This window comes from Podarcis raffonei, chromosome 13 (assembly GCF_027172205.1).
Source record: "Podarcis raffonei isolate rPodRaf1 chromosome 13, rPodRaf1.pri, whole genome shotgun sequence".
NCBI lineage: Eukaryota > Metazoa > Chordata > Lepidosauria > Squamata > Lacertidae > Podarcis > Podarcis raffonei.
In genome coordinates this window covers 2,858,349-2,880,301 of record NC_070614.1, presented here as the reverse complement: position 1 = coordinate 2,880,301, position 21,953 = coordinate 2,858,349, and the positions used below count along the sequence as shown (strand labels likewise).

The 21,953-nt window shown below is 45.0% G+C and overlaps 1 protein-coding gene across 6 annotated transcripts in view; it reads left to right on the top strand.

Annotated features, from left to right (window-relative positions):
• The window catches only part of PTPN3 (protein tyrosine phosphatase non-receptor type 3), a 261,139-nt gene that overhangs the window by 184,672 nt on the left and 54,514 nt on the right, over positions 1-21,953 (top strand). Inside the window, exon 1 of one of the 6 annotated variants that reach the window (XM_053362367.1) lies at positions 6,788-6,808. The exons of 3 other annotated variants lie outside the window; for them this stretch is intronic. The gene's annotated coding sequence lies outside the window, so the exon portion shown is untranslated. Of the gene's footprint in view, positions 1-6,787; positions 6,809-11,884; positions 11,944-11,983; positions 12,069-21,953 lie in introns of those variants that run through there. 2 more of the 6 variants (XM_053362366.1, XM_053362365.1) reach the window with 2 other exon arrangements.

Here is a 21,953-nt window from a genome sequence, read left to right as displayed (position 1 = left end):
CACCCTCTGTGGCTTGATTGGCGTGGAGACCTTATGTGGTCTGAACTACAGCAAGATGTGAAATGGAGAGCTGAGGTCACAGCGAATGCTTACGCAGGCTCTGCAGTGTACTGTGCACGAAACACAACTGCTGGTAGTGGCTTTTGCTCAGACTTTACAAATAGCAATGACTTGTCAGTAGGCAACCCTGAATCCTGCAGACAATGAATCTAAATCTGCAGTGGCCCTTTGGCAACTGAATTTGACCCAGGAAACACATTCATCTGGCTTTTGAAGACCCCCCCCCAATATTTTCCATTTTATTTTTGAATCCCTATCATAATGCATCGCTTTACTAAATTTCAAATTATCATTAGCTAGCATTACTGTAGTATGATATTAGAACAGCACCAATTGCCCATTAATTGCTGGCCATATAAATCCCATACCTTTGATCAAAAAGCCAGTATTTCGACAGGGATATTCTGATTATATTGAGTATTGTATATCACAAAGTGATTCCAACTTTCAAAAACAGTTCTAACCCATGTCCAACCCTCTAGAAATCTAGAGAACTACATAGCACTCCCAACCAGCCACAACAACAGACAGAAAAAAGGGGGGAAAAACTCGGAAGGGGGGGAGAGGTCTCCACTTCTCTCCTTGGCTTGGGGGTCACATAGCTCTAGACCCTCCAACTTTTCTCAGGACATTCTGGAATCAAATCAGAAACCAGGATGGCTTCTGTAAAACCAGGACTGTCCCTGGAAAATAGGGGCACTTGGAGGGTCTGTTAAATGCCTCTGTTCTTTAGACTCGCTTCCTGAGAAAATAAGTTCAGGCATAGAGTCAGAGGCTAAGAATTCATACAGCATCTCTGCAGTCCCCTTTTCCACCCTTCATAACACCCTTGACCGTTTTGTCATGCTAAGGCTCAACTGCTTCCCAAGATGGTCTCCTGCTGCTACTAATGTCTTTAAATTATTTTTTATTGTTGCACATAAAAGTTTTAGTACACATGCTCCTCACAGTTGAGGGGGAGGGGTTGCATCCTTTATTGTCTGATTCCTTTTTTTTTGCCACAGTTTGTCATTCTCTTCATTTGAACAAGACTTCCATTTTCTAAAGGAAGTCTTCTTGCCTTTAAGAGCTATCTCAATTCTGCGTGTTAAACCACACTGGAATCCTCTTGGACTTTATGATCCTGTTCCTGATCTAGTGAGCTTCTTATTATTTGTATCTTTGGAGACATTTGATGGGGGACTGAGCAGACTGTTAGGTGGAGAAGAAAGTAGTTTATCGATGGACAAATGTTAGCAATAAGGCAGAATAATACTACAAAATAGGATCTAATCACTAGTATGAAATATAAAGCTCTACAATAAGCAAAGACCTACAATAAGTGAAGACTTAACACTAAGTAACATGTAATCAGCAGAATAACTGTTAAGATAAGCAAAGTAGTTAGAATTTGCGGAACGAAACTCAGTAGTTTGCCCCTTCGGCTTCTAATGAACAGCTGGCTGACTCAGCTCCCTGATAAGGCTTGACACATCCCACTACTGCTGGGGAAGCGGCAAGCCAGCAATCCTACAAAATGGTTTCCTAATCAGGTCCAGAGTACTGGCACCTTCTTTGTTATGGTTCCAATATGAGATCCCAATGGTCCGCACCAAACACAGTCATTTTATACTCTTTTAAGGCTGTAGCCAATGCCTAGATCAGCAGGTGTTCTCATGATATAATTCCATTCCATCCTTTGATATGGTCTGGGAGTGGGTGCACGTGTGGGCTTTTTCTCTGTGGTTGGCACAGAGGAAGGTTGAGAGAGAGTTCGTGATGTCATCTGTCCTTCAGGCTGAGCCAAGTACAGTTCCCTTGCTGGCCACCCTGTTCTTTTCCAGTCAACTTCCTTTCTTATCAGGCCAGCTGGCTAGACCATTGGCTGGTGCCAAGTTAGATATATATACCGAAGCTGGTGCCACGTTCTCATTATACAGGTAGATATACAAGGATTTAAAGCCACAATTACTTCAAGATCAGGAGACACCGCTTACTGGTATTGCTCCGGTGATTCAGAGCCCTGCCCTTTGCCAGCCCCTCAGAGCCAGCAGGTGCAGCCTCTCTTCCTCACCCACTCTCCAGCAGCCCCTACCAGCTGCGCAAGGGAGGCTGGCAGCAGCGGCCATGTAGAGGTGGCTCCTTTGCTGCCACCTCTGGACAAGCCCTGGCTCATCATCCCTCCTGAGCTCAGTGGCAGCAGCACTGGCAGAGGAAACAGGGACATTCTGGGATCAAATCAGAATTCCGGGACTGTCCCTGGAAAATTGGGACACTTGGAGGGTATGTGTTTCTAGGCAGATGTCTGCGTCCAAGTGTTTTTTTCCTTCCACTTTCCCCAGGAAAACCTACATTTTACCACTGAATCGGAACAAATGGCAACCAGGACCTTTGCCTAGAGTGTGGCACAAAAGGAAGTGTGGATGAGTCCCAAGTCTATAACTTTGGATTGGCTGATCTTATTTTTACCAACTAGGTCTATACTGTGGAATATACATTAGTTTTTACCTCTTCTTAAAAAATGGATTTAATCAAGGATTTTGCCTGTGGTTTGCTGCTGCAGTTGAGCAGGAAAGTTAAGTTTCTACAAGATTATTGTCCCCTAGGATGCACAGATTTATGCTCCCAGGATTTAGCTCCTGGCACACAATGCTTTTACAATGCCTTTGTTTTAGTTTCAGCGGATGCATTACTTAATAAATATGTATTGCTTACCTTCTCTTTGTACAGCTGCGTAACTTGTTCTGTACTTTGATGCTCTGTGGGGTCATGGCACTTTGTCAGTTGGGGTTACTCTTGTGCTCCTTAGCAAACTTGCAGCAGATTTATGCTCAGTCAAAATCACACAGAGAGCCTGCAGGAGGCTCCCTGCTATAGATTTTTGCTCAGTACAAGTGGGAAGCTGGAAGGATCCATACAACCACGAGGTGGGGTTAAAGGCATGGCCCTTCTAGGCAAACAGTGGCTGAATAGCATATTGCCATGTTGGAAATTTCAGCTGACCTTTCTCATTTTGTGTATGTGATGTTGCCAAGAAAAGCCAGAAGCTGAGGCTTAAAACTCTGGTGACCACAGGGAATGCTCTTCTGCACAACTAATACAATTAATTCAACCTCTATGAGAAGGGAAGCAGCTTTCTTCATGAAACTGTTAGACTGAATCATTACTGGGACTCTTAAATTATACCATAGGAAGCAGAAGTGTGACCATAAATATTCATGAAAGCATTCTGTATCCTTGAATTTCAGAAAAGCTGTAGCAACATGCTTTGCAATGCATATTAATAGCGAAAAGAAACCCATTGACAACCAGTCGTGTCTGTACAATTACAAAAACAAAATCTCGGTAGAAATAACCACTGAAGACAGATATTTTTTGGATTCCAGTGTCATACATTTTAATGCAGAACTATGATCTGAAATATGTTTGTGCTCTTTCATGGCTCCTGTTCATTTCAGTAGGCCTCTCAAAGGAAAACCTCCCAATTGCCCCCCCCCTCATTAATTGGAGTGAGGAGCCAAGGCCAATTTAGTCCCATAATCAGACCTGAACCCAGTTTGATCTTTAAGATTCAACCAAGCCACCCTCCATAATCTCTTTCTTATTGGGGGGGGGGTTAAGCTCAAGTTTCCCTGCAACATCCATCAAAACAAGGCTCCCCCTTTCACACCCTTCAAACCACACACAGCTTTAAATCTTCTTTTAAATCTCAAAGTTACATAGTATGTCAAATCATCTTCACTTGTATATATTTAAATTTGTGTTTGGAGAGGGTTGCCAAATCATAAAAGTAGGAACTTTCATAAAAAATAGCAGAAGGCTTCCCTCTGCTACACCCCCCTCCAACACAGAATAAAATCTTCTCCTAATTTCAAACCTCAGTTCCATGCATCTGGAGAGTCCAGAGTTTTAGTGTTCACATCTACTCCAGTGACAAGCAGTGCGCCTTCACTTAATGCCAATTAAAACCCAATTGTTAGGAGAACCTCTGCTTCCGATGGCGATCTGGGAGGGTTCTGTCTGCTCCTGTGTTGAACTGGACAGGGGGGGCAGCCCATTCAGCTGCTGTACCCCAGGAGGTTTCCAGGGAATGCTTTAACCCCTTCCATTCCCTTTTTCTCTCTCTGTGCCTCTCTCCTCCGCCATCGGGCAGACTGGAACCGGAAACTCGTGTCCATGACAGCTTTTAGACATACCATGTGCATCTGTGGGGGTGGGGGTAGGACAGGAGAGAAGGCCTTGGGTGGCAAAGCTTAAGTTCTTTTATTTAGTGTATGCTTGGGGGGTTTCTTTCAGAGTCACCTGGAGAAGTTCTCTTTCTATTCGCTTGTTATGTTTCCTTGGTGGTGAGAGAGGATGGGGTGGCCTAGGGTGTGGTTGATCGTCTTTGGCTGGCTGCAGTGGGATTTGTTTGTGCGTGGGTGAGGGGGGTTGTCGGGTTAAGTTAGCCATATTGAATCAGATGCTGTCGGTGGGTTATGAGCCTTTCTAGTGTGAGTGGGCATTGTTGTCTTGGAAGGTGTTCAGTAGGGCCACTTCTGGGGTGACTTCTAGTACCTGTTTAGTTATTTTGCTTATTTCTGATATGACTGCACACACTCCTTTTCTGACTGGGTCCTTGATTACTTGGTTTGGTGGGATCTGCTGGTTCAGACACAGCATATGTCTGAGAAGGCCCCACAAGGGATCATGGGAGGAGCTGCAAGGAAAAAACTGTTGTGACATTGATTTCTTTGGCAACTTGGAAGGGCTGTGGTGGGATCCAGAAACGACAACCTGGAGCCCCACTGACCACTTAACTGCTGTCTTCTCCATCAGCTTGGGAGCTTTTTCTGAGGCTTGCGGGGTATGATAGCATCCTTTGTCATTTGAGCATCTTTATCAAGATGCTAACAGATTTGCCTGCCTTTGATCAGTTGTGCTTCAAGGAAAGCTCACCAGTCCTCTGATTCTTTAATCCTTCCCAGCCCAGAGAGATGTTAACCAAAGGATCTCACAATAGTCATCTCCTTGAAGGAGCAAGGAAGCACAGGAGAATCAGATGCACCACAAGAGCATCTTGGATGGGATGGCTTTCAAAGAGGGCGAAACAATTGTATGGAGGAGAGGCCTGTCAAAGGCAACTAGCCAGGATGGCCATGCTCAGCCTCTCCTCTTGGAGGGAGCAATGCTTCTGAAAAGCACTTGCTGGAAGCCACAGACTCCCCAAACGTGTTTCACAAGGACCCCTTCCTTCCCTCTGCCCCAGTACCTGAGGGTTGTCACGTCTCTCCAGGGATTTGGCCAGAACAAAGTATATGCTGGGGAAAGGATCCCTCCTTGCAAAAAAAAAAAAACAGAGCAAGCAGCAAGCAGCTGGCTCTCAGCCATGCTAGCACCAGTCTGGCGCATGAGGGTGGGGACACGGGAAGGAAGCATTCCTATAGTATAGGGCACTCACTTGGCATTTCCACCTACCTGAACTCTGAGCCTTTCCGCCCTTGTTCTGGCCTGCCTATCTCCTACGGAAGATGCAAGCTCTTGCTGGAAGCCACTGGTGGGGAAGAGTCTTTCTATGATTCCCAAGTATTTCAGAAGCATCTTTTTGTTCCTATAGCTGCTTGATATAATCATACCATGAAAGGGATCCCAAGGGTCATCTAATCAAACTCCCGGCAATGCAAGGATCCTGCCCACAGCCAGCCCTGGCTGGGCGCCAAACTCCAGCCTTCTGGGTACCATTTCAATTCTGCATGGTGTGGAGAAAGGGGAGAGAGAAATGTGTTGCTGACACTCTCATAACACTGATGTGAGGTCCACACCATGCAGCCCTTTCAATAACTAGCGTCTAAAGGGCTGTCACATGGAGGATGGAGCAAGCTTGTTTTCTCCTGCTCCAGAGGCCCTTAGGGCCTGAAGCAGTGACTCTCCTTCCTTGGAGGTTTTTGAGCAGCGCTTGAATGGCCATCGGCCCTGAATCATCTAGCTGAGATTCTTTCATTGCAGGGGGTTGGACTAGATGATCCTCAGGGTCCCTTCCAAAACATGACTTCCCCAAAATGATTCGTGCCATTGTGGCTTCCCTCTCACAGACCTACAATCCCCAGATCCCCTAACACTTCAATTCCAAGGATCATTTGGGGGAAGAATTCTGGTTTTTAGAAAAGGGATGGAGAACCTGCAGTTTGCTCACCCCCACTTGCTAGGGGCCAGGAATGGGAAGCTCAAGTGCTTCTAACAGTATGGTTATAGGGAGCAGAATGTATAAAATATTGAATGTAATAGGGGTACAGTCAGACCTCAGGTTGAAGTTGCTTCAGGGTGAGCGTTTTCAGGTTGCGCTCCACGGCACTGCGTTACTTCCGGGTTTCGCCGCTTGTGCACACACTCAAAATGACATCACACGCATGTGCAGAAGTGGCGAATCGCGACCCGCGCACGCACAGACGCGGGTTGCGTTCGCTTCAGGATGCGAACGGGGCTCTGGAACGGATCCCGTTCGCATCCAGAGGTACCACTGTATTAAGGTAATTGTATCAGAATTATTATGGGAATGTTAAGGAGGGAGGGAGGGGGAAAGAGAGATTGTGGAATTCTGGTGGTGAGTGGTGATTGGATGAGGATTTGAAAGGGAGTTTGAATACGAGGCAGTTGAGAATCAGTCGAGAGCAGTGGCTTCTGGAGGGGGTGGTTGGGCAATTAACTGTTCAGTTTAGGATCAGTAGACTAATCATCATTTGTGCAATAAAGCAGCATATAAGATAAAGAGAATTTGAGGCCATAAGCTCAGGTACACACGTCACCCTACAATCATTTAGTGAATCATCCATACAGTCTCCTTTAGTGAGGGTGCAGTAGCTAGTATCAGGACCAAACATTGATATTTTTTGCTCTTTTCTAGTTTCATAGGTTTATGTTCTGGTTCTAATTTCTAATGATGTAATAGGGGTGGGGGCTCTTTAAATACTGGGGGCTGCCGCACACACCTTTTCTTCTTTAAAATAATTTCCCCTCATTTTCAAAAGCACATGCATTGTCTCTTTCTTCAGGTTCTTCGGTTACATTTGTTGTGAGACATTGGTGTTCTATGCAGTATAGGGTTGGGAAGAAAAGAGGGGACCACAGGCCTCAAAATGTTTAGGGCCCTCAGGAGTGGAGAACCTGTGACCCTCCATATATTTTTGAACTGAACCCCAACTCCCATCATCTCCAGCCAACATGGTCAGTGGTCCAGGATGGTGGCAACAACTAGAAGATCACCACTGCTGGGTTATAGTGAGGAATCTTGTTCCACAGGCTCAACTTCCCTTCCTCCCCTGTTACCTTCTGTGTGAGAGCTGTCCTGTTCCATGCTTCCCCACAGCAGTTGGCATTCTTCAGCTTCAGGGACATTTCCTGTACCAAGGATTCACTATTGGTTTTCTGAAATGCAAGATAGGTAGGAAATAGTCTGAGCATGCACAAAGTAGCTTTCCTGCACCATTGCATAACCACCTGCAGTTCTTGCACATATGAAATTGGGGAGCAGGGCTTCTAGGTCAGAAAGGTGTGGCAGCTTCCAAAAGACACTTCTAATTTTACCCTTTAAGCTGTTGTGGCACCTATCAATCTTAGCAGCGTGAGATGGAACAGGGTAGCAATATACATGGCAAATCTTATTCTAAGACTCAAATATAGAAATGCATTATTGTGCCTCGGTACACATTTTGGAAACACGTCAATCTGAAAATCAATTAGTCTAATTCAGTTGCTGCTTTTCTGATCCCGACTCCTGATCTAATTATTTATTTATCTTCCTCTGTAGATATTTTATAACTGGAGAGATGCCACTAGGGCATAACCGCTGTACACTAAATGAGAACACACCATAAGGCTAGGATATTCCAGGAAGAGCCACTTAAATGAACCGAGCACAGATTTTATTCTTTACATTAATTGTGACCTTCAAATTAAAATGGCTCTGTTCACCCCCCTTCCCCTTTTAAAAAGCATCATGACAAATTGCTTGCTTTGAGTGCAGTGCACAGATTGCACAACTGGTGGGGTCCACTGTTTCCTCCCATGCATATATAGCTTTCCAACATTTTGCAGATAAAAGCATTCTTGTAACATCCCTTTTCTCACACAAAATATCGCTGCTTGAGTGCTGCTCCCCCCCCCCTTGAACACTTGCCAAAGGCACTTCATCTCCTGTGTGCTACGTTCATATACTTTGCAGTAGAGGGTCTGGCATACAGAAGCCAAGAGGACTTTGTTCTATGAGCTAAACAATATTAGGGGAAAACATTATGACCTTATGTAGGTCACACAAGCCTGCCGAAGGTACTAAGATGGTCAGCTGAGGCCTTACTTTGAGTATCCCAGGTTGGCTGGGTGGCTACCAGGGAAAAGTCTTTTCTGTCATCATGCCCTGACTTTGGAACACCCTCCCCAAACATGTTTACCTGGAAACCACTTCTTTTAATACACCTTAGGTACAAGTTGCTTTGCTGCTCAAGGTCTTAATGAAATATCATAATACTGCTTATAATCTAGATGCTGCTCCACTGATTTCAGTTGTTCTTAATTGCTTTGCATATTTTTCTTGCATTGATTTAATCTCTTGGAAGTTGCCTTGCACACTTCTTCTTCTTCTTAATATATAAAAGTATTTTTATATATTGCCAGTTCATACAATATAATCCAGTGACATACAACACTGTATACAATAAAATATAAAAGACCATAAAAACAGTAAAAAATGATCCTTAAAATGAGTGGCTGCTCCATTTTTAACAGTTACATGTGCCTATGTACATAAAAAGGGTCTTTTAAGAGATGCCTGAAAATAAAAAGTGAGGGTGCTTGCTGACATTCTGCTGGAAGGGTGTTCCATGGGCAGCACTAAATGTCTGACTTTTGGTGGAAGCCAGTCAGGCCTGTAACATGAAGGACAGCTAGCAATATTCTTGTAGGTGATCTCAGTGTGATCAAACAGAGAGATTAAAGCTCAGGCCATCCCTAAGGTGTCTGGACTCAGGTTGTTCAGCTCTTTATATATGAACACAAGGGCCTTGAATCTAACCCTGTGAAGATATTGTAGCAAAGGTGTTAACATGCTGTTGGCATTCTGCACCACACATATCCTCCAATATTTCTCCGATGAAAATAGGGAGAAACAATAATTTTACTATTTATACTCCACACAACTTACTGGGTCACCCCAGCAACTCTGGGTGGCTTTCAACATATATAAAAACATAGTAAAACATTTAACATTAAAAAAACTTCCCTATACAGGTTTGCCTTCAGACAGCTCAGAGGGTCGGATAACTCCACACCCTCCAACATTTCTCCAGTGAAAATAGGGGCATCCTAAGGAAAAGTGGAATGTTCCAGGATCAAATCAGAAACCAGAACGGCTTCTCTAAACCAGGGACGTCCCTGGAAAATAGGGACACTTGGAGGGTCTGGACCCAGGGGCAGCCCCACATGGAAAGCACATCGCAGTAGTCCAGCTGCAAGGTTGCCAATGCATGGGTTGTAGTGGCCAGGTTATGCCTGTCCAGATGAGGCATATCAGGACTTAAAGCTTTTTTTGATCTAAGGTGGTACCTCTCTTTCCTGTGCCACGTGAAGCTTGACAGCTGTTCTGTCAACCGTGATGCAACCGACTTTTAGCTGAGTTGCCTTCTGTGATATCTACAGCCTTATCCCATGCTAGTTTACCAATAAGTAAACTCGAGTCTTGTTTGTGGTCTTCCCAAAGGCATTCAGTCTGCTGCTGTGACAGCAGGGCCTGTGGGCTGATCTAGCAGGGCTGTTCCGTAATTCTCAAGAAAGCCCAATTATAATCAATGGAGCTTGTTCCTGAGCAAATAGTGCATTGGAATAACAGAATCATCGAACTGTAGAGTTGGAAGGAACTTTGAGGGCCATCTAGTCCAACCCCCTGCAATGCAGGAATCTCAGCTAAAGCATCCATGACACCCACCTCTGCTCAAACACCTCCAAGGAAGCAGAGTCCACAACCTCCTGATGGAGCCCCATAGGCTAGGTAGTATGACCACATAATGGAGTAAACTTCTTTGAACTAAGTGGGCTTTAGTTTTATTATTTATTACATTAATTCCACCTTTTCCCTCCAAAGAGCTCAAGGTGGTGTAAATTGTTCCCCCTCCCCTTTTATCTTTACACCACCAACAACTGGCTAACCATCTTTCTGATGGCAAGAGCCATTAGACAGTGGAACGGTCTCCCTCAGAATGTGGAGGACCCTCCTTCACTGGGGGTTTTTAAGCAAGAGGTTGGATAGCCACCTGCCCTTGATACTTCAGTTGAGATTCCTGCATTGCAGGGGCTGGGCTAGAAAACTCTCAAGGTCCCTTCAAACTCTACAATTCTATGATCAATTAAGTAGGTTAGGGCTGAGAGATTGTGACTGGCCCAAGGCTTCATGGCTGAGCAGGGATTCGAACCCTACTCTCCCAGGTGCTAATCCAGTACTCTGATCATTCTACCACACTGGCTCTCAGAGTAAACAGGCATTAGGATTGGGGTTATACTGTAACATGGAAGGTGGGTGAATTGCCAGAAATGAACCAGATGTCAAGCCACACATGCCCTTATAGGAGCTTCCAAAGCTTAGGTTAATGCAGGGAGGTACACTTACCTCACCTCAAAAAGGATATTATGGATTTGGGAAAAGTTCAGAAAAGGAGATAGAGTGACTCCCTGATGAAAAAAAGTTGCAGTGTTTGGGGGGTTTTTTGGTTTGGAGAACAGGCAAGGAAGAGGAAACAAGTTTATATAATTATGCATGTAGATAGGCAAAGGTCCCCCCCCCCCTTTCAATAATCTTTCAATAACATTAGACCTCGTGGGCATCCGATGAAGCAGAATGTGATAAGATTTGGGAGTTGTTCCGTCTGGCCTTTGGCTTGGAATTAATTGATCCCCTCCCCCCTTTTTCCTTCTGTGATGGAACTCCTATTTGGGGACTTCCCTGGCTTTTTCTGGCCCACGTAGGACCAGTCTGGACAGGTGGCCTTGGTGAAGATTTGACGTTTTCATCCCCAAAAAGATTCTGATTTCAGTTCCTATTGAAATGAGGCTGCATTTTAATGTTGTATTTTAAGTTTGTTTTTAAATTGTATCTTAATCAATTGTTTTATATCTGGTGTTAGCCGCCTTGAGCCTGGTCTTGGCTGGGGAGGGTGGGGTATAAATAAAATTTATTATTATTATTATTATTACAGTCATACCTTGGGTTAAAGTAGCTTCGGGTTAAATCTTTTCAGGTTGCGTCCTGCGGCGACCTGGAAGTAACGGAATGGGTTACTTCTGGGTTTCGCTGCTCACGCATGCGCAGAAGCGGTGAATTGCGACCCGCACACACGGGTTGCGTTCTGCTCAGGATGCGAACGGGGCTCCAGAACGGATCCCGTTTGCATCCAGAGGTACCACTGTATTATAAAAGGGCTTCTCACAGTGCATAAATAAACTATGGAACTCCTTCCCGCAGGAGGCAGTGATGGAGGCCTTTAAAAGAGAACTAGACCAATTCACGGAGGAGGAGAGGGCTCACATGAAGAGAGCGTTGCTCTTGTGCTCAGGTTGTGCTTGCAGGTTTCTGACAGGCATCTAGTTGGCCCCTGGGAGAAGAGGATGCTGGCCTGGGCGGGGCCTAGTCCTGCAGTGAGGGGGATGGGGGAAATCCGGCAGCTCCACTGCGCAGGCGCGAAACAGCACTCAGTCCGTGGACGTCGCTCGCTGCCATCTCAGCCCCCGGAAGGAGCCGAGAGCTTCCGATGAGAGCCGAGCAGCTCCGGAGGTTTCACCGACGAAGCGCAGCTCCCTCGGCTCCGCTCGGGGGCCGGCGCCCAGCGGCGATGGGCGGTGCTGGGAGAGGGGCGGTCTAGCGGCCTCCTCCGCCTCCTCGGGCAGGTAGGAGCGCTTCCTGGTGTTGGCGGGCGGCCCTCGGGCGGCCGGAGCGAGGCCCCCATACCCGCCGGCGGCGGCGGCGGCACCTGCCGACAAGGTTCGGTCGGGGCCGAGGGCGGAGCCGGCAGGTAGGCGCCGCGAGGGGAAGGCGGGCGTGAGGGAGCGCTGCCTGCCCTGAGGGGAAGCAGCCGCGGCCCCGCGCGGGTGAGGGGCGAGAAGCGGGGAGGAAGAGGCGGCGGCAGCCGAGCGGGACGTGTCGGGGGAAAGGTGGCGCCGCTGCCGCCGAGGGGATCGCTTCCTTGCTGGGCCGCCCCGCCGCGGGCCACCTTCAGGGGCGGTGACGCCGCCGCCGCCGCCCTCCTCGCGCCTCCTCCGAACCGGGGCTGCCCCGCCCCGCCATGTCAGCGGAGGAGGCGGCGGCGGCGGCGGCTTCCCCGCGGGCTCGGTGAGGGGGCTGGAAGGCAGCAGCAGCAGCAGCAGCGCTTCTTTAAAAGGGCTGTCCGTTTATCTATTCCCCGCCTTTTTCCCCTGACAAGGACTCAGCTGACCCACCACGTCCAAGCAGCTGCTTTTAAATTTTATTGTAGTTGTTTTTATTTCATTAATTTATACACTGCCTTTCCCCCTGACCACATGTCCTCCCGACCTGTCCAGGTGGGGTGTGTGTGGTGGGAGATGCCTGGAAAAGAGCACCTTTTTTTAGAGCAATTAATTATTATTACATTACATACCTATTTGTACTCTGTCTTATTCGCTGTCAGGGATTCAGTTGACCACTTCTCTGCTGCGGCCAAGCAGCATGTGTGTGTGTATGTGGAGGTGGCTGGAAGGAAGCTGCTGCTGCTGCTGTCTTTTAATGACAATTTTATTTTATTTTATATTTTATGAAATTCATGTACCACTTGATTGTAGAAAAAACAACACCCTCAAAGCAGTTCACAACTAAAAGATAAAGCAATACAGTGGACACTCGGGTTGTGAATGTCATCCGTGCAGGAGGCACGTTCGCAACCTGCAGCGCCGTGTCTGCACACGCACAGGTTGCGATTTGGCGCTTCTGCACATGCACAAAACGTGATTTGGCGCTTCTGCGTGAGCACCAAAACTCAGAAGTAACCCATTCCAGTACTTCCTGGTTTGGCGCAGTGTGCAACCCAAAAACGCGCAACCTGAAGCGTCTGTAACCCGAGGTATGACTGTACAAGGATCGCTAAAGAAAACATTATCTCCATGATTTAATATACACAGGTTAAAACCACTATAGAACAGACTGACTAAAACAAATTAAAACTCAATTAATTAATAAAATTAATATACCTCTTTATTGTAGGGAAAAAACACTAATCAGTTTAAAAATGATAAAATTATCACTAAAATGTTTTCTTACCTCCATAATTTAAAACATAACAGAATTAAATCTACAAACTTTCCAAACATCTGGGTAGGCAATAATATATTTATAACCCTGCTCCCCGACCAGGGACTTAGTTCCTCCACTTGTTGACATATCTGCCGGGCCTTGTTTCTGCATACTTTTGTGTGAAGCACTATAAAGCAGGGTTGTTGTTTTTCTCCTGAGCTGACACTGTTTGGGATTTTTGGGAGGAAGGTGCTAAGAGAGGGTCATTTGTATTTGGGTTTTGATACAGAGGGATCCCACCCTGTCCTCTACTGCTTTGCTGCATTCTATCAACTGTGTGTCCTCCAGTCCACACTGGCAAAAAAAACCCTGGAAATGGGTACTTACCTGTGAACTTCTGTTTGAAGAGTGGACTTGGGGGACCACAACATTCACTCACCCCTTGAGTCTTACGGAGTGTGGGGATTCATATGCTTTTGTCCTGCTTTGGAATGGATGAAGGTGGAATGGTGGTGTTACGTCTGCTCTCTCTCTGGGCAGTGAGGTCCTTGGGATCAGGCCTCCCTGTTGCACTAGGAGAGAGATAAAACGGCTATGAGTTCCCTTAGTAGTCTTGTCTCCTGAGCAGCAGCAGCAATAGACACTGCAAGGAGAACAGCCCACTTCTCTGGTGGCTGCTCTTTGCCGCTTGATCACCCACCAGAGAAGCAGTCAGTTCAGCCTGCCACCCAGGGCAGGGTTCCTTCTAACCACCACTCCTCTGCCTTTATGTGCTGGTGGTGAGGAGTGCTGCTGCCTGCACAGGTGACATCACATTATGTCACAGAAGGAGTGGGGTGGCAACAACAACAACTCCCAGCAACTCTTCTGTTGGTAGTGGTGGTTACTGTGCCCTCAGTGGCCACTGCTTGTGGTTTGTGCTTGTGTTGCTGACCCTCAACAGCTACCTGCCAGTTCAGACCTCTGGCAGTAGTACAGTGGTACCTTGGGTTAAGTACTTAATTCGTTCTGGAGGTCCATTCTTAACCTGAAACTGTTCTTAACCTGAAGCACCACTTTAGCTAATGGGGCCTCCTGCTGCTGTCGCGCCGCCGGAGCACGATTTCTGTTCTCATCCTGAAGCAAAGTTCTTAACCTGAAGCACTATTTCTGGGTTAGCGGAGTCTGTAACCTGAAGCGTATGTAACCCGAGGTACCACTGTACTGCCTGAGTGAGTTAATGCGGGGTGTACTCACCCAGTCTTGGAAGGGGAGGAATGCTTGTGTCTCTGCCATGCTCTGTGTTGGTAGTAGTTTTGAGATGTATCCTGCAGGTGGGGAAAGCCATTTTGAATAATTATCATGTTAGAAAACCACTACAAGTAAGCAAACCTAGAACATCAGAGATAAAGATCCAACGCCAACCGACTCAAAACGACCTTGACAGATTAGAGAACTGGGCCAAAACAAACAAGATGAATTTTAACAGGGAGAAATGTAAAGTATTGCACTTGGGCAAAAAAAAAATGAGAGGCACAAATACAAGATGGGTGACACCTGGCTTGAGAGCAGTACATGTGAAAAGGATCTAGGAGTCTTGGTTGACCACAAACTTGACATGAGCCAACAGTGTGACGCGGCAGCTAAAAAAGCCAATGCAATTCTGGGCTGCATCAATAGGAGTATAGCATCTAGATCAAGGGAAGTAATAGTGCCACTGTATTCTGCTCTGGTCAGAGCTCATCTGGAGTACTGTGTCCAGTTCTGGGCACCACAGTTCAAGAAGGACACTGACAAACTGGAACGTGTTCAGAGGAGGGCAACCAAAATGGTCAAAGGCCTGGAAACGATGCCTTATGAGGAACGGCTAAGGGAGCTGGGCATGTTTAGCCTGGAGAAGAGGAGGTTAAGGGGTGATATGATAGCCTTGTTCAAATATATAAAAGGATGTCACATAGAGGAGGGAGAAAGGTTGTTTTCTGCTGCTCCAGAGAAGCGGACACGGAGCAATGGATCCAAACTACAAGAAAGAAGATTCCACCTAAACATTAGGAAGAACTTCCTGACAGTAAGAGCTGTTCGACAGTGGAATTTGCTGCCAAGGAGTGTGGTGGAGTCTCCTTCTTTGGAGGTCTTTAAGCAGAGGCTTGACAACCATATGTCAGGAGTGCTCTGATGGTGTTTCCTGCTTGGCAGGGGGTTGGACTCGATGGCCCTTGTGGTCTCTTCCAACTCTATGATTCTATGACTCACTAGGTTTGGTTAGGTTTCTTCTATGGAGTATTTTGAGTAAGGGCGGTCCCCTCTTACCCTGCAGACTGGATGGTAAGGTAAAAAAGGTAAAGGACCAATGTACGGGTAAAGGTAAAGGGACCCCTGACCATTAGGTCCTGTCGTGACTGACTCTGGGGTTGCGGCGCTCATCTCACTTTATTGGCCGAGGGAGCCGGCGTACAGCTTCCGGATCATGTGGCCAGCATGACTAAGCTGCTTCTGGCGAACCAGAGCAGCGTACGGAAATGCTGTTTACCTTCCCGCCAGAGGGAAGGTAAACAGCAAAGTGTCTACTTGCACTTTGACATGCTTTTGAACTACTAGGTTGGCAGGAGCAGGGACCGAGCAACGGGAGCTCACCACGTTGCGGGGATTCGAACCGCCGACCTGATCGGCAAGTCCTAGGCTCTGTGGTTTAACCCACAGTGCCACCCGCGTCCCTCCATGTACGGTTATGTCCAGTCAAAGGCAACTATAGGGTGTGGCGCTCATCTCGCTTCAGGCCAAGGGAGAAGGTGTTTGTCCACAGACAGCTTTCTAGGTCATGACTAAATTGCTTCTGGTGCAACGGGACACCATGACGGAAGCCAGAGCACACAGAAACTCTGTTTACATTCTCGCAGCTGCCATACCTATTTATCTACTTGCACTGGTGTGCTTTTGAACTGTTAGGTTGGCAGAAGCTGGGACAGAACAACGAGAGCTCATACCCGTCGCGCAGATTCGAACCGCTGACCTTCTGATCAGCAAGCCAAAGACGCTCAGTGGTTTAGACCACAGCGCCACCTGCTCCCTACAGACTGGATGGTGTTATCCATTCAGTCACTTCATTCTGCCACATGTGTAGACACAGCTGTATTGACTAGACTAGCATACATTTGACAACAACAACAATAAGTAGATCCTGCAAAAGAATGTTGCTATGTGGAGTTCTTCTGTTTACTGTTCCAGTTAGTTAAAAATGTCATTCTCCATGATACTCCATTCTGTTCACCTTCCCATCTGGCTTCTGGATTTTCTCTCTCTGATCTATGACCACTGGGCATGGCCATTCTTGGTCTGTGTGGGGTTCAGCCAGGGTGGATTTGATTTAAATCAAATCAGTTTTAATCACGATTTAAATCACTTTTTTTAACAGAAAGACTCATTCTTGCTGGTATAATCTTAATATGTATTTACAACCAGATGAAGGTTTCATTTTTGGAATAATAAATTTTCAGAGTAGTTTTTACAGTTACTGTATATCAAAAATTACTGATTTGGTAATATTATTAAAAATACATAGATCATTGTGAAATTATTGTGAGGTTTAATAAGTTAACTGTTTATATTTGGACAACTTTTCTGCTGTACTTTATTGGAAGGAGAAAAATAATAATTTCCTTAATAACAATTTAAACAATTTAATTAAAGCAATAACATTATAGCATATGTATCCATGTTTGTTAACGGGTGTGGTTAGACTTTAAAAAAACACAACTTTGAGTTTTAGCACACATGAAAAACGTAAAACAAATCCTTATTTCCTGATGAATAGCCTTTGGACTATAATGTAACTTAAATAGAAAACTATCTTTAGAAAGGTTTTTCCTCCAAAAGCATTTTATTTTAAAATTCTGATTTAAAAAAATAAATAATCCTATTTAAATAACAAACTTTTTTTATTAAAAAAAAGCATTAATTTTTATCCACTCTGGGTTCATCCTCTTTAGGGCTTTTTCTTAAATATTTTCTGTACTTCTGTAAACCTTGGGATTCCTTCAAAGTAGCTGATAACTCCTTCATGTGCAAGGGTGGTGCTGTTTTGGCTACATGAACAATGACACGCCTCTTCCTGTAGAGGAGTTTGTATAAACAAGCCCGATAACAAAATGTTGCAGTGTAGCCCTGATTCATATATTCCTCAAGCCTGTGGTTCGGTGTGTGTGTATGTTTTACTTCATTATCATTTTTTAAAGTTTTTGAACATTTAAAAGTGCAGCAAGTCAACAGCGCACAAGACTTCTGCATGCAATTGAGTGCTTGGTTTGAACTTATAACCACTCTAGGTTTTATTTTACTGAGGGCTGGGACACTCATTGTCTTCAAATTCAGTCCTTTATTCTCCTTTCTATAAGCATTAACTTTTATATGCAAAAAGTGTGTGGGCACAAGCTGTTTGGAGTGGTGCTAAATCTGCCCCTGGTGATTGTACCAGTTGACAGTGAATTCTGCTTCTGTTTGATCACACTCATATGTGACAGAAAGTTAGAAACTGGGTGTTACGGATTGCAATTTTCATACAATACCTTTAGGGGCATAACACCCATGTAAGCAAAAATACAGGTTTGTGCCCATGCAGTCTAAATTTAGATCATGGGTGGGGTGAGAGAAAAATAAAGTAGGTGAGAGAGACAGAGGCAAGAAGGGTGCATGTAAGCTGTGGGTAGTGTCATTTACTGAATATGGCTCAAAGGCATAATGAGGTATATGTATAACACGTAGGCAAGTCTGCTGTGGTGCTAGGGGCCATAAGCAGGTGATATATTCCTATAATGTTTTGCTTCCATTCCTGTGATATTTTCCACATACATTTAAGGATTAGATTGGTGATCAGGCCAAATGAGGAGAACTGGTGGGCCACATAGGCCGCAGTCTGTCCACCATTGGTTTGGGCACTGCGACTGCAAAGACCTTGTCTCATGTTTTGTTTTTGTTTTTAAATAATTTTTATTAACCGGCCAATCAAATCACATCACATAAATTCCGAATTACAAAGCCGAATTTTAAATTTTGTTGAGGGGACCCATATTTCAAGATCCGAAGGGGGATTCTGATCATCTTCTTGCTACTGCGTTAATGTCCAAATCAGTCCAAACAAAGTTCATAATTCTATCCGGTCTTATCTTGCTGTTTCCACATCACATCTTGTTCATATATTTTCTCTTTTTTCTTTATGATCTCTTCTGATAGTCTCCTTAAGCTGATAAACACCAATAATAATCCTGTGTGAATTTTTCCGTTCTTCCAATCCTCAAATCGAGATGGTTTCCATATATCATCGCCTTCATAGATAACATCGCTCTTTCCATCATTAATTACAGAACTGTCGCTCTTAAGTCCCTCTGAGGAGTTTCACCCACAATATAAAAACAGCTCTACTTCTCTATTTCTCCTCCCAGACTTAAGTCCTCCGACAGAACTTCCCAATATGGCAACGGCACTTTTAACTGCGTCATTCCAAAGCCCTTATACATTCCACGCTCTTCTTAAAACATGCTTTGGTTCGAAAGTTTATCTCCACACAGCCTTAAATCCACAGCTTAAGTCCTTAAAACGACATTTCTGACTTGTGGGGGGGGGGGATTCTTGTTTAATCACATAAAAGAAAGAAAGGAAAGTTTTCCCCACTCTCCCCCATCAGTCCCTTTGCCATACCGAGTCTTGGTGTATCTTCTCATGATTTATACTTGTTCCTCCGACTCGTCTTGTTTTATCAGAGATCTCTTCTGTTAGCAGTCTTTACTCCCCCTCCTTCCTTGAAATATGTGCATTTGCTTCATCCAAATTGTTTCTTTTGAAGTTCTTGCAGCTAGTGGCGCGGATCAGAGACGGCATCTAGGAGTGCCACAATCCCACAGGAGGGCATTGTGCCTAGTGCCCCCATCCCCACAAATTCGGGGGTGGTATAGGGCACAGCAGGCAAGGGCAGTCCTCCCCCACAATCCTGGGGGGGTAGGGAGGCTATTTACTCCCATCACAGCCTCCAAATTACCTCGTGTGGGTCGGAGAGATGTTATTGTCAGCCATCTTCTGATGCGCCCCTAGTGGCCCCCCCGACCTTGTCTCATGTTGCACTTCTGATGGTGGCAGGATATGAAACAAAGCCTCTTGCTGAAGATCTGAACATCTGTTTCTCAGGCAGCCTTGGATCCAAATGGATTCCAGGGCTGCAACAGTTCTTTTTTTATCATTCTCTTCTAATCTTAGATGGTGTGTTGATGTACTCTAGGTAGTCATAGTCTGATTTAAGCCACCTTGTAATAACCCATTTGGTTACTGAACCACTGATATATTACAAGTGAACTCTTTATTTACTGTGTTTGCTATTGTTTAAGATAAAACCTATTTGGGAAAGAAACTACTTTTGCAATTTTTATGGACGTTTAGTGTTTGTTTACAGATGGTTGCCTTGGTGGTATTATCTTGTGTAAATTATCAACAGTTTTTGAGCAAACAGATACATAAACGTCATATTTAAGCACTTGCCTGGTTGCAGTAGGTGATGCTCCATCCCTCTTCTGTGCACAAAATAGTAACCAAATGGGCCATGAGAGGAAGGAAGCACCATCCTCAGTGCCCAGCACTGAAATGCAATGGGCAAGAAGGGTAGAGCCATCTCATAGCATCCATGTAATTTTTGTGGGTGTGTTGGCAAGACTGAGGTAAACTTACCTTTGTATGATATAATTAAAAATAAGCACAGTTAATTCACTTTGTTCATTAGAATGCAGTGGTTTTTATATTGACTTTCTGTTTACCAGACAAGGGTGGGTGGATTGAATTTTGAAGGAGTGAAATGTGAATTACTGGTTCAACCGTAAAACAGCTCTAGGATGATCAAAGCCAGTGTATACCTTGACAGTAGATAATAACAGCCTGCATGAAGAAGGTCTAGCCACTTAGCTTTTTGATTCTCATATATCCTAGTTGAAGTAATGCTTGTTCCAGAGTGCTATGTTTACAAGTGTTTTTAACAAAAGGGTAAGCCCTCTCATGGAACTGCTCATAAGAGAGCCTGCCTTGCTACTGAATCTATAGTCATTCTAACACTGCTGGCATAATGGTATTGTCTGAATATTTTATTTAGGCTTTGTTCACTACTTGAAATCAAGTTTTGTACCACATTCTTTTATTTATCTATTTCTGAGTACAGTGGTACCTCCGGTTATGAACTTAATTCGTTCTGGAGGTCTGTTCTTAACCCCAAACTGTTATTAACATGAGGCACACTTTTGCTAATGGGTCTCCCTCTGTCGCCGTGCCGCCGGCGTGTGACTTCCGCTCGCATCCCGGTGCAGTGGTCGCAACTAGAGGCATCTACTTCTGGGTTAGTGGAGCTCGTTACCTGAAGCATGCATAAGGAGGACAGTTTGTAACCGGAGGTGCCACTGTACAGATATGTACTTTCAGAATTACATGTATTGAATTATCATGTATTGTTAATACCTGCAAAATTATCTGTTCCTATTTGCTCAACTTTTCATTTCTTCTCATCTGGAAAGTTAAAAGCGAAGACTGTAGTATCTATTTGTAAAATATGTAAACATTCACCACCTGCTGGGGCTGCCATTTCGAAACCAGAAGTTAGCTATCAGAAAATGTCTTAACAAACAAACAAACAAAATCCTTCCAGTAGCACCTTAGAGTCCAACTGAGTTTGTTATTGGTATGAGCTTTCGTGTGCGTGCACACTTCTTCAGATACACTGAAACAGAAGTCACCAGACTCAGAAGGGTGGTGGGAATGGGTGATTGGCTGATAGGTGTGGTAAACCTGTTGACAACTGTTAACGACTGCAGTTGGTCTTACAGGAAAAAGCAAGGGGTGAGATGGCTAAAAATAGCTTTATCATGTATAATGAGATAAGAATCCAATGTCTCTATTCAGACCAGGTCTCTCCATGGTTTTAAGTTTGGTAATAAGTTGCAATTCAGCAACTTCTCTTTCCAGTCTATTTCTGAAATTCTTTTGTAATAAGACAGCTACTTTGAGATCTTGTATAGAATGTCCTGGGAGATTGAAGTGTTCTCCTACTGGTTTCTCTGTCTTGTGATTCCTGATATCAGATTTATGTCCATTTATCCTTTGGCGTAGTGTTTGGCCTGTTTGTCCAATATAGAGGGCTGAAGGGCACTGTTGGCATTTGATGGCATACACAATGTTAGAAGATGAGCAATTAAATAGCCCTGAGATGGTATGTTTGATGTTGTTGGGGCCAGTAACGGTGTTGTCCGGGTGTATGTGGCAGCAAAGTTGGCATCTGGGTTTATTGCAGGCTCTGGTACCAGTGTCCATGTTAAGTCTGGTTGTTGTATTATTGTGGGTGAGGAGTTGTTTAAGATTGGGTGTCTGTCTGTAAGCAATGGAAGGTCTTCCTCCCAGAGCTTGAGAAACAGAACTCTCATTGCCTAGGAGAGGTTGTAGATCTCTGGTGATGCATTGAACTGTTTTAACTTGGGAGCTGTATGTGATTAATAGCGGTATTCTGTTACTTTCTTTTTTGGGTCTGTCTTGCAGCAAGTTCTCTCTGGGTATCAGTCTGGCTCTGTTGATCTGTTGTTTAACTTCATCAGGCAGATATTTTAGTTCTAAAAAGGTTTGCCGTAGATCTCTGCAGCTGTAACGTAGGGCCTGGCTA